Source organism: Desmodus rotundus, chromosome X (genome assembly GCF_022682495.2).
Source record: "Desmodus rotundus isolate HL8 chromosome X, HLdesRot8A.1, whole genome shotgun sequence".
In the NCBI taxonomy this organism is placed as follows: domain Eukaryota; kingdom Metazoa; phylum Chordata; class Mammalia; order Chiroptera; family Phyllostomidae; genus Desmodus; species Desmodus rotundus.
Window position 1 is genome coordinate 41392587 of NC_071400.1, and position 11730 is coordinate 41404316.

The following is an 11730-nucleotide window of genomic DNA, read 5'->3' on the forward strand; positions in this document are numbered from 1 at the left end:
CACCACTTTGGGTCTGTGTGTGGGGCAGGTAGCCTCTGCTCCTGGTGCGCACCCACCCTAGGTTTCAGGTGTGGGCACCCAGCCGGGATTTCAGGTGTGGGTGCCCACCCGGGGTTTCAGTTGTGGACCCCCAGTGCGGTAATCTGGGTGCGCGCAACCAGGCTTCAGGTAAGTGCTGGGGCTGCTTAATCCACGTTCACAGTCCAGGGCCTGACCGGGTTGGGGCTCCAGAGGCCGTGGCTGCTGCAGGGAGTTCTCTAACTAGCTGCTGAGTGCCTCTACTTTCTCTTTTTCTTTTTGAGAAATTCTTCCTATTCAAGCCCCCCTTGTCCAAACAAGCACCTGGCTGCTCCCACATCCCAGCCTTGCTCTCTCCCAAGAATCCTTTAGCAGACCCTGTGCCCGGGCTGGGGCTTCAGTCGCCATGATCCCTGTGCAGGTCCCAGGGACCTTATTGTCCTTAAGCACTCTTCTTACAGTCAGATCTTTCAACGTCCTCTATCTTTGGTCTCTGATCTTCATATATGCTGGAATACCTTTGGCTGTTCACTCTGTTCGTCAGATCAGCTAGGTGTTTCACTGGTGCTGAGGGGAAGTGGACTCAGCTCTCACCTATATCGCCGCCATCTTCCAGTCTGTCCTTTTCATCCTGGTACCTTTAATACCTGGCATAATACCTGACAAGTAATAGGTTCTTAATAAATTTGTAAATAAGAATAGCTGAGTTAGGAGTTCTTGCCCATATCATTCCCAGTCTAGGTAAATAACTGTGGAGGGTTTACCTGCATTTCCAAATGGAACACTATGCAAAAGGGTTTGTGCTACAAATTTAATCCTATCTCAGTTTATTAATGCATGCATGTTTTTCAATTGTGTTAATCTGCTACATGTCAGAATCACCAAAGGAATTTGTTGAAAATGTAAACTCCTATCCCCCACCCCATATCCAGTGAGTGGAGCTCTAGAATCTTCATTTTTTGTGTGTTTTTTTGTTTTTTTAGAATCTTCATTTTTAACAAGCTTCCTAGGTGATTCTGATTCACACTAAAAGCTAATGTCCACTGACTTACATATTCATTATGGTCTCAGTCATATTAAGTGTACACTACCATAAGGTCAGCAGAATGAAAGAGTTTCAATGTCTGTTTTTTTTCCGGGGGGCAGTGAAAGGGAGATAAAGACTTTTGTAAGGTATAAAACAAAGTTTGGAAGTGAAAATCCGGAAGTGCAAGATTAACATATCTACTGAAGAGAACCTGAAAGTGTCTTTAAAGCAAATCATGCCTATAAACAAAGGCAAATGGAAGGCATATCATAATATGGTGTATTTCCTTCTCTAGATGCTATGATAAAATAATTATGGCAGCTAAACCATTTCATTGCTTAAAAGACACACGCAACCCCAAATGTCAATGCTTGCAGATCCAAGGATGCAACAGCAAAAACATTAAGGATATGCATCATAGCAAGGCACCTGCAGAGACCAGGTGTGAGCTCCAATTGTCCTCACTCTCTGTAAGAGCTCTCACAATATGTACTTCTTATTTTGGATCAGGACAATCGGATGTGTACACAGAGTACATCAGAACCAGAGTGCACAAAATGGAGTCTCAGCCCAGGATTCTGGTACACTGCTGGTTATGTAGGCCTATTCTTGCTATATGGCCAGCTTCAACAGCAGAACTCTTGGCATGGAGGTTTACCAAGATGAGGTGCAGATTAACCTTGTTACCAATGAACAAAGCTGACAAGCTGGTACACAGAGCCAAAAACTCCTCACATCCATGGTCATAAAACATCATTGTTAGTAGGTTTCATGCCTTTACCATGGGTCAGTGCCACACAGGTGGATTTCTTAGTTCAATAGAACAGCTCAAGGAAATCCCTGGAATTAAGCCTCTAAGAATAATGTACCTTTTACTCTCACCTTTACAATGTGAATAAAGATGAATGAGGATACCCTGTCTTCATGCAAGCACAATTCCCAGTGATTACTATTAACATGGCCCTCACCCACGTGCTGGATATCTCTCCATCTTCCTATCCAGATTCACTCTACACCCTCCTCCACAGCCGCTGCTCTTTATCCAGGAGAGTCTGAGCTGTATGGACTACATAAAAGGGCCCCCTTATCCTTTGGGAGCCAGCAGTGGACAATGCGGTCAGGAAATTTTCCTCCCAGCTTGTTCCCTGAAATATCACCAGATGCTGATTGAGTCTTTTCTCCAAATGTTCCTGGAAGATGGCCCTTTCAACATAGGCTCTATACCTCCAGCTTTGAGTAACGCTTCTTTCCCTTTGTCCCTCAAATCTAAAACCAATAATCCTACCTTTACTGGCCATATAATATTGCACTATCCCTTCTGGTTCTGCAATGCCCTTCCCACACATTTATATATTGTCCTTTAAAAAATCCTGTCTCATTGTTTAAAGCCATGCGCTTCTCAGATATGGTAATAGATACCAGAAGTTACCCTAGGAGTTATGTTGCTCATTTGAGGTGGGAAAAAACAACCTCCTTACAATGAGAGTCAAGAGAGTGGGAAGCAGACATTATAGTAGCATCACACTTACTCAAATTAACACTACTGGTGTCATGAAATAAAGTACCCAAAGTTTTGTGAAATGAAGTGGCTATGTCATTTAACGACTGTGTCAAAAAAAATTATCAGAGATTGTGGAATCACCGATGTTCATCTGATGGCCTGAAAGAGTATGCATAGGAAAAATAAGAAAGTTGAGCCCCCAATATGGCAGCACTCTAGCGTGAAGCTGGGGATGACCTAAGAGATAAATGTATGATATCTGGGGCAGCTGGAGAAGTGCCCAAAGACATTAAGGTGGAAACATATACAAATGGTCATCCCAATCTTTCTCTAGGAGAAGCAAAATTCAGAAGACCAATGGTTATCAAAATCACAGAAGAAAAATTGAGTATCTTAGAAAATACTTTAAATATATATGGAACAATGATCTTTGGAACAACAGCTAGTTTCTCTGGAATGTTGGCAAACTTCATTTTCAGACATTGCTTCAAGGTTAACCATGATGCTTTGAAGACATACGCATCATTGACTACACTTCCATTTTTGTTTACTATAGCTGCTTATACACTCTTTGTCACAAATGCTTTGTATTCAGATAATATAAACCAGGAAAACTGCTCTTAGAAGTTCACTTGTTGGCATGCTATGTGATGTTTTATATCCCATTGCTTTGGTCTTTTCTAAAAATGGATATCTAGCAGTAAAGCATCATAATGTTCCACTTCCATCAAAAGGAAGGGTTTTACTTTATTGGATGATGCTTTATCAAAAAGAAATAAAAGCAATGCTGGGTCCTGTAGCCTTTCAGATGGTGTTTGGACTATATAATGATATACAATATTATGCAATATTTGAGAGTACATTTGAGAACATTGTACATGAAGATTAACCAAAGAATGAATGGATTTTTAATAGGGCACAGGTATTGCTGAAAGAGTTCAAAGTAACTCCAGATAATTTGTTTTTGTTCTTTTTGCCTAGTGTGTAACAGGTTCTCAATAAATATTCAGTAATTCAATAAATAAATATAAGTTCTGTCCTTCTTCCTCAGTGTATGTGGAAATGGGTTTGAGGCCTCAAGTTCTGACCTATACATTCATATATCCATTCATTCATCAGACGCACCAGCTGCATCTCAGGCACTGTGTTACATGTAAAAAGAAATGGTCCTTTTCCAGAAGGAATTCACAATTAGAAGAGAAATTAAAGATGTGAACACAGCATGAGAGGTTTTGAGAGGTATACGCATGATTCTGTGGGCACATTGAGTATGTGCCCATTAACTACTTGGGTAAAAGGGAAAGGTGTAGGGAAAAAAGTGACATTTGAACTAAATTTTGAAGTTTAAACTTCATAAGAAAGCAAAATATATATAGCATACAGCCCATTCCTCTACTCTAAACTGTGATTCAGTATACTTATTAGCTTCTATCGTTAATAAGTTATTTTAACTGTGCTGGTTAAAGGACATATATTGGGTACATATTTGCTATGTATTCATATAGGTACCAGGGGTGCAAAGATTCAGTCCCTGCCCTCAACAAGCTTAAAAGATAAAGAAAAATATCACCACCTGCTTCTTTAAGTCTGCTAGGGCATTCCTGAGCAATACATTTATCTTAGTTCAATAACGAAAAGAATAGGACACAGAATGGAACCCCACATCTCATTCTCCTTGTATTAACCATACATTGAGATTAAATATTTGGTCATCTGAGGCCCCAAGTAACCTAAAGCAAAAATGGAAGTTTTGATAAGGTACTTACAGCATCATATATAGCAAACTAAAATATATGCACTTTTTTGCTAATGAAAACTAAAAGGTTAGTCATCCAGCTTTGTATTCTGAAAATAATTCACACTTGAAACTCTAAAGAAAGCATGAGTGATTTGTGGGGCGGGGGGTTAAGGGAGAATCAAGACAAAGAGATAACCAGACCAATGATATTCATATTTAAATTCTTATAAAATTATATAAGTACATGAATACTTTCTCATTGTGACATGTTTAAATGATCCAGAAATATATACAAAGGATGGGACAAAAGTAGGTTTACAGTTGTGGGTACTCAAAACACACAGAACGCTTGAATTATTAATTATTGTATTATTTTCTTTTTTGTTTTAATTTTTATTATTTATTTAGTTATTTATTTACTGAAATGAAGTATTTTTACTTTTTTAAAAAATTTTATTGTTATTCAATTACAGTTGTATGCCTTTTCTCCCCCTCCCTCCACCCCACCCCAGCCAAACCCACCTCCCTCCCCCACCTCCACCCTCCCCCTTGATTTTGTCCATGTATCCTTTATAGTAGTTCCTGTAAACCCCTGTCCCGACTGTCCCCTCCCCATTCCCCTCTAGCTATTGTTAGATTGTTCTTACCTTCAGTGTCTCTGGTTATATTTTGTTTGCTTTTTTCTTTTGTTGATTATGTTCCAGTTAAAGGTGAGATCATATGGTATATGTCCCTCAACTCTGGCTTATTTCACTTAGCATAATGCTCTCCAGTTTCATCCATGCTGTTGCAAAGGGTATAAGCTCCTTCTTTCTCTCTGCTGCATAGAATTACATTGTGTAAATATACCATAGTTTTTGGATCCACTCGTTTACTGATGGGCACTTCGGTTGCTTCCAGCACTTGGCTATTGTAAATTGTGCTGCTATGAACATTGGGGTGCACAGGTTTTTTTGGATTGGTGTTTCAGTGTTCTTAGGGTATAATCCCAGCAGCGGAATTGTGGGTCAAAGGGCAGTTCCATTTTTAGTTTTCTGAGGAAATTCCATATTGTTTTCCACTGTGGACTCACCAGTCTGCATTCCCACCAACAGTGCACTAGGGTTCCCTTTTCTCCGCATCCTCTCCAACATTTGTTGTGGATTTGTTTATGTTGGCCACTCTGACTGGTGTGAGATGATACCTCATTGTGGTTTTGATTTGCATCTCTCTGATGACTAGTGATGCTGAGCATCTTTTCATATGTCTCTGGGCCCTCTGTAGGGCTTCCTTGGAGAAGTGTCTGTTCAAGTCCTTTGCCCATTTTTTAATTGGGTTGTTTGTCTTCCTGGAGTGGATTCGTGTGAGTTCTTTATATATTTTGGAGATCAGGCCCTTGTCTGAGGTGTCATTGGCAAATATGTTTTCCCACACTGTTGATTCTCTTTGTAATTTGGTGCTGTTTTCTTTAGCCATGCAAAAGCTTTTTATTTTGATGAGGACCCATTTGTTTATTCTTTCCTTTAAATCCCTTGCTTTAGGGGATGTGTCTGTGAGTATGTTGCTGCGTGGAATATCTGAGATTTTCCTGCCAATGTTTTCCTCAAGGACTTTTATGGTGTTACGACTTATATTTAAGTCTTTTATCCATCTTGACTTTATTTTCGTGTATGGCATAAGTTCGTGATCGAGTTTCATTTTTTTGCACGTAGCTGTCCAGATCTCCCAACACCATCTGTTGAAGAGGCTGTTTTTGCTCCATTTTATGCTCCTACCTCCTTTGTCAAATATTAATTAACCGTATAGACTTGAGTTTATTTCTGGGCTCTCTGTTCTGTTCCATTGGGCTATGTGCCTGTTTTTATGCCAGTACCAGGCTGTTTTGATTACAGTGGCCTTGTAATACAGTTTGATATCAGGTATTGTGATCCCTTCTGCTTTGGTCTTCTTTCTCAAAATTGCCAGAGCTCTTCAGGGTCGTTTATGGTTCCATATGAAATTCTGCAATGGTTGTTCTATATCTGTGAAATATGTCATGGGTACTCTAATAGGGATTGCATTGAATCTATAAATTGTTTTGGGTAGTATGGCCATTTTGATGATGTTAATTCTTCCAATCCATGAGCATGACACATGCTTCCATTTGTTTGTATCTTCCTTAATTTCTTTCTTCAGTGTTGTGTAGTTTTCTGAGTACAGGTCTTTTACCTCTTTGGTTAGGTTGATTCCTAGATATTTTATTTTTCTTGTTGCTATATCGAATGGGATTTTTTTCCTGATTTCTGTTTCTGCAGTTTCGTTGCTGGTGTACAGGAATGCCTTTGATTTCTGGGTATTGACTCTGTACCCAGCTGTTTTGCCAAATTCATTTATTAGGTTGAGCAGTTTTTGGGTGGAGTCTATAGGATTTTCCACGTACACTATCATGTGTCTGCAAATACTGACAGTTTCATTTCCTCCTTTCCAATTTGGATGCCTTTTATTGCTTTTTCTTGTCTGATTGCTGTGTCTAGGACTTCCAATACTATGTTGAATAGGAGTGGTGAGAGAGGGCATCCTTGTCTTGTTCCTGATCTTACTGGGAAAGCTCTAAGTTTTGTCCACTGAGTGTGATGTGGGCTGTAGGTCTCTCATATATGGCCTTTATTATGTTGAGTACTGCTCCCTTTATTCCCACTTTGCTGAGTGTTTTTATCAGAAATGGGTACTGTATCTTATCGAACGCTTTTTCCGCATCTATTGAGATGATCATGTGATTTTTGTCTTTGCTGTTGTTTAGGTGATGTATTATGTTTATTGATTTGCGAATATTGTACCATCCTTGCATCCCTGGGATGAATCCCACTTGGTGATGGTGGATGATCTTTTTAATATATTGCTGGATGTGGTTTGCTAATATTTTGTTGAGAATTTTAGCGTCTATGTTCATCAGCGATATTGGCCTGAAGTTTTCTTTCTTCGTTGTGTCTTTATCTAGTTTTGGGATTAGGATGATGTTGGCTTCATAAAGAGTTTGGGAATCCTCCATCAGTTTGGATTTTTTCGAATAGTCTGTGAAGGATAGGGGTTAGATATTCCTTAAATGCTTTGTAGAAATCTCCTGTGAAACCATCTGGTCCAGGGCTTTTGTGTGATGGGAGTTTTTTGATGACTGCTTCCATTTCCTTTGCTGTTATTGGTCTGTTCAGGCTTTCTGCTTCTTCTTCATTCAGTTTTGGGAGATTATATTTTTCCAGAAATGTGTCCATTTCACCTAGGTTTTCAAATTTCTTGGCATACTGTTCTTCATAGTAATTTCTTACAATCCTTTGTATTTCTGTGGTATCAGTTGTAATCTCTCTTCTTTCATTTCTAATTCTGTTTATTTGGATCCTCTCTCTTTTCTTCTTGATGAGCCTACTTAAAGGCTTGTTGATTTTGTTTATCTTTTCAAAGAACCAGCTCCTGGATTCATTGATCCTTACAACTGTGCTTTTAGTCTCTATGTCATTTAGTTCTGCTCTGATCTTGGTTATTTCCTTCCTTTTGCTTGCTCTGGGCTGTCTTTGTTGTTGTTCCTCCAGTTCTTGTAGGCATAGGGTTAGGTTTTTTTTTTGAACTGTTTCTAACTTCTTAAGGTAGGCCTGTATTGCTATGAACTTCCCTCTCAGGACTGCCTTTGCTGTGTCCCATAGGTTTTGGGTTGTTGTGAGTTCGTTTTCATTTGTTTCCAGGAAGTTTTTGATTTCTTCTCTAATCTCATTCTTGACCCTTTCATTGTTTAATAGCATGCTATTCAGTCTCCATGATTTTGAGTGTTTTGGGTTTTTTCCTCTGGGGTTGGTTTCTAGTTTCAGTCCCTTGTGGTCAGAGAAGATGCTTGATATGATTTCAATTTTCTTGAATTTGTTGAGGCTTGCTTTGTGTCCTATCATGTGGTCTATCTTTGAAAAAGTTCCATGGACACTTGAAAAGAATGTGTATTTTGCTTCTTTGGGATGAAATGCTCTGTATATATCAGTGAAGTCCATTTCCTCTACGGTATTGTTAAGTGACACAATATCTTTGTTGATCTTTTGTTTGGAAGACCTGGCCATTTTTGACAGTGGGGTGTTAAAGTCCCCTACTATAATTGTGTTGCTGTCAATATCTTTCTTGAAATCCTCCAAGATTTTCTTTATGTATTTGGGTACTCCTATGTTGGGTGCATATATATTTACAATGTTTATGTCTTCTTGGTGGATTCTTCCTTTGAGTATTATGAAGTGACCTTCTGGGTCTCTCTTCATGGCCCTTCTTTGGAAGTCTATTTTGTCTGATATGAGTATTGCTACCCCTGCTTTTTTTCCATGTCCGTTTGCTTGGAAAATTTGTTTCCAGCCCTTCACTTTCAGTCTGTGTAAATCTTTTACCTGAGATGGGTCTCTTGTAGGCAGCATATGTGTGGGTCATGTTTTCTTATCCATTCAGCTATTCTATGTCTTTTGATTGGAGCATTTAATCCATTTACGTTTAAGGTTATTATCGATAGGTAGTTATTCATTGCCATTATTTCCTACCTGTGTTCCTCTGTCTTTCTCTTTTCCTTCCTTTCCTTAAAGCATTCCCTTTAGCATCTGTGGCAGAGCTGGTTTGGTGGAGCTGTATTGTTTTAGACCTCTTTTGTCTGGGAAGCTCTTTATTTGGCCTTCTATCCTGATTTAGACACCTGCTTGGTAAATCATTCTTCCTTGCAGGCCTCTGGTTCTCATTACTTGGAATATTTTTTGCCATTCTCTTCTGGCTTGGAGCGTTTCCATTGATAAGCCAGTTGCTAATCTTATTGGGGCTCCCTTGTATGTTACTTCCTTTTTCTCCCTTGCTGCCTTTAAGATCCTCTCTTTGTCTTGGAAATTTGCCATTTTAATTATGATGTGTCTTGCAGTGGGTCTCTTTGGGTCCCTCTTGCTTGGGACTCTCTGTGATTCCTGGATTTGGGTGACTTTTTCTCTCCTCAGATTAGGGAAATTTTCCATCATTACTTTTTCAAACAGGTTTTCTATCCCTTGCTCTTCTTCTTCTCCTTCTGGTATTCCTATTATACGGATATTGTTACGTTTCACGTTGTCTTGCATTTCCCTTATTGCCTCTTCATTCTTTCTGAGCCTCTTTTCCTTTTCTTGCTCTTTCTGTGTGTTTTTTTCTACTTTGTCCTCCAGCTCGCTGATCCGATCCTCTGCTTCATTAAGTCTGTTTTTAATTCCTTCTACTGTGTTCTTCAATTCAGAAATTGTATTCTTCATTTCCTCTTTGCTCTTGTTGATAGTTTCTATTTCCTTTTTCATGTTGATATAGTTTGCAGTGAGTTCATTGTAGTTTCCTTGTAGCTTCTGGTAGTTCTCTTTGAGCTCAGAGAGCTCAGTGAGCTTCCTGATGATCATTGCTTTGAACTCAGTATCTGATAGTTGACTTGCCTCTTTTTCGGTTAGTATTCTTTCTGAGACTTCCTCCTTTCCTTTCATTTGGGAATTGTTTCTTTGTCTTCCCATTGTTTGTGAGGCTCTTCTTGTTGGCCTCTGCTTCTTAAATTGCTTTGTTCTGACTCCCTGGGTTTATGATATGAACTTCTATGGTAGAATGCCAATGGGATTCGGTGGTGCTGTCTCCTTACTCTCCTGTGCTCACTGGTCTTGAGCTGATGTTTATGTGTTTAACACGGTCTAACTCTAGTCTTTTCAGCACTCCCGGTTTTGTTGTCTCACCGTCAGATCTTTCAATGTCCTCTCTCTTTGGTCTCTGATCTTCGTATATGCTGGAATACTGTTGGCTGTTTGTTCTGCTCCTCAGATCAGCTAGGTATTTCCCTGGCGTTGAGGGGAAGTGGACTCCTCTCCCACCTATGTTGCCGCCATCTTCCGCAGCTATAATCAGTGTTAATAATTCTAAAGGCATAGAGCTTTTAGGGCTGAAGCATATTTTCTTTAATAAAATATACCTTTCTTTTTTTAGTTTTAATTTTTTATTGTTATTCAATTACAGTTGTGTGACTTTTCTCCCCATCCCTCCACCCCACCCCAGCCAAACCCCCCTCCCTCCCCCACCTCCACCCTCCCCCTTGATTTTGTCCATGTGTTAAGTCAAATAAGCCTGACAGTGAGGGACAAATACCATATGATCTCACCTTTAACTGGAACATAATAAATAGGAAAAAAAAGGAAACAAAATGTAACCAGAGACATTGAAGTTAAGAACAATCTAACAATGGACAGGGGGGAGTGGTGAGGGGACAGTGAAATATACCTTTCAATGTTTATACATAAGGTCCTAATTAATTGTCAAGTGCAATCCATCAAAAAAAATTGAGATTCACTTCCAGAACATTTTGTAGAACTTGACCTTCACCAACTTTTACATTGCTAAATATTCTCATATTCCTTTAAAAATGCCCTCCTGAGTCAAATGTATTTCTCAATTGTCTTGGATGTCAAGGAGAAATACAACTAGAGTAATAGAACAATAGGTTTACATTTGATATTTATAAGCAGCAGCCCTCCTCCATTCAAGTACCAACAGATGCAGTCCTAAACATATTAAGAAAAGAATTAGCATTGGAGGTAACATTGTTTGCTCCTCACAAAACTAAAAGGTTTGCTTCCTTTTAATCAAATAAAAAGAAAAAGAACTAGGCACGGATTAGTGCCTAGTACATAGCTGCATTCCACAGTTCTGACTCTAAACCACACCATCAGAAAGTGAGTAGAAAAAAGTACAGGACTCTATGGCATAATTGGCAAGATCTTCCAATAGGAAGAAAAGACTCAGCAAGCCCACTGAGTTAATAAAAATATACCCATTAACTTGTACGACAAATACATACTGATCTTTGAAATAGCTCAGATAATTCTAGGAATGTGCAAATAAATCTGGTTAGTAAAACATTCTGGATAATCTATTATAGGTAGTTTGTTATTATTACTTTTTTTTAAATTTTTATTGTTATTCAATTAGAGTTGTATGACTTTTCTCCCAATCCCTTGACCCCACCCCAGCTGAACCCACCTCCCTCCCGCACATCTACCCTCCCCCTTGATTTTGTCCATGTGTCTTTATAGTAGTTCCTGTAATACCCTCTTCCCACTGTCCCCAACCCACTCCCCCCTGGTTATTGTTAGATTGTTCTTAATTTCAATGTCTCTGGTTATATTTTGTTTGCTTTTTTCTTCTATTGATTATGTTCCAGTTAAAGGTGAGATCATATGGTATTTGTCCCTCACTGCCTGGCTTATTTCACTTAGCATAATGCTCTCCAGTTCCATCCATGCTGTTGCAAAGGGTAGAAGCTCCTTCTTTCTTTCTGCTGAGTAGTATTCCATAGTGTAAATATACCATAGTTTTGGGATCCATTCGTTTGCTGATGGGCACTTAGGTTGCTTCCAGTACTTGGCTATTGTACATTGTGCTGCTATGAACATTGGGGTGCACAGGTTCTTTTGGATTGGTGTTTCAGGG

The 11730-nt window shown here is 39.2% G+C and overlaps 1 pseudogene; it reads left to right on the top strand.

Annotated features, from left to right (window-relative positions):
- Positions 1–2750: 2750 nt before the first annotated feature.
- Positions 2751–3435, top strand: LOC112321320 (complex I assembly factor TMEM126B, mitochondrial pseudogene; annotated as a pseudogene).
- The last annotated feature ends 8295 nt before the right edge of the window (positions 3436–11730 follow it).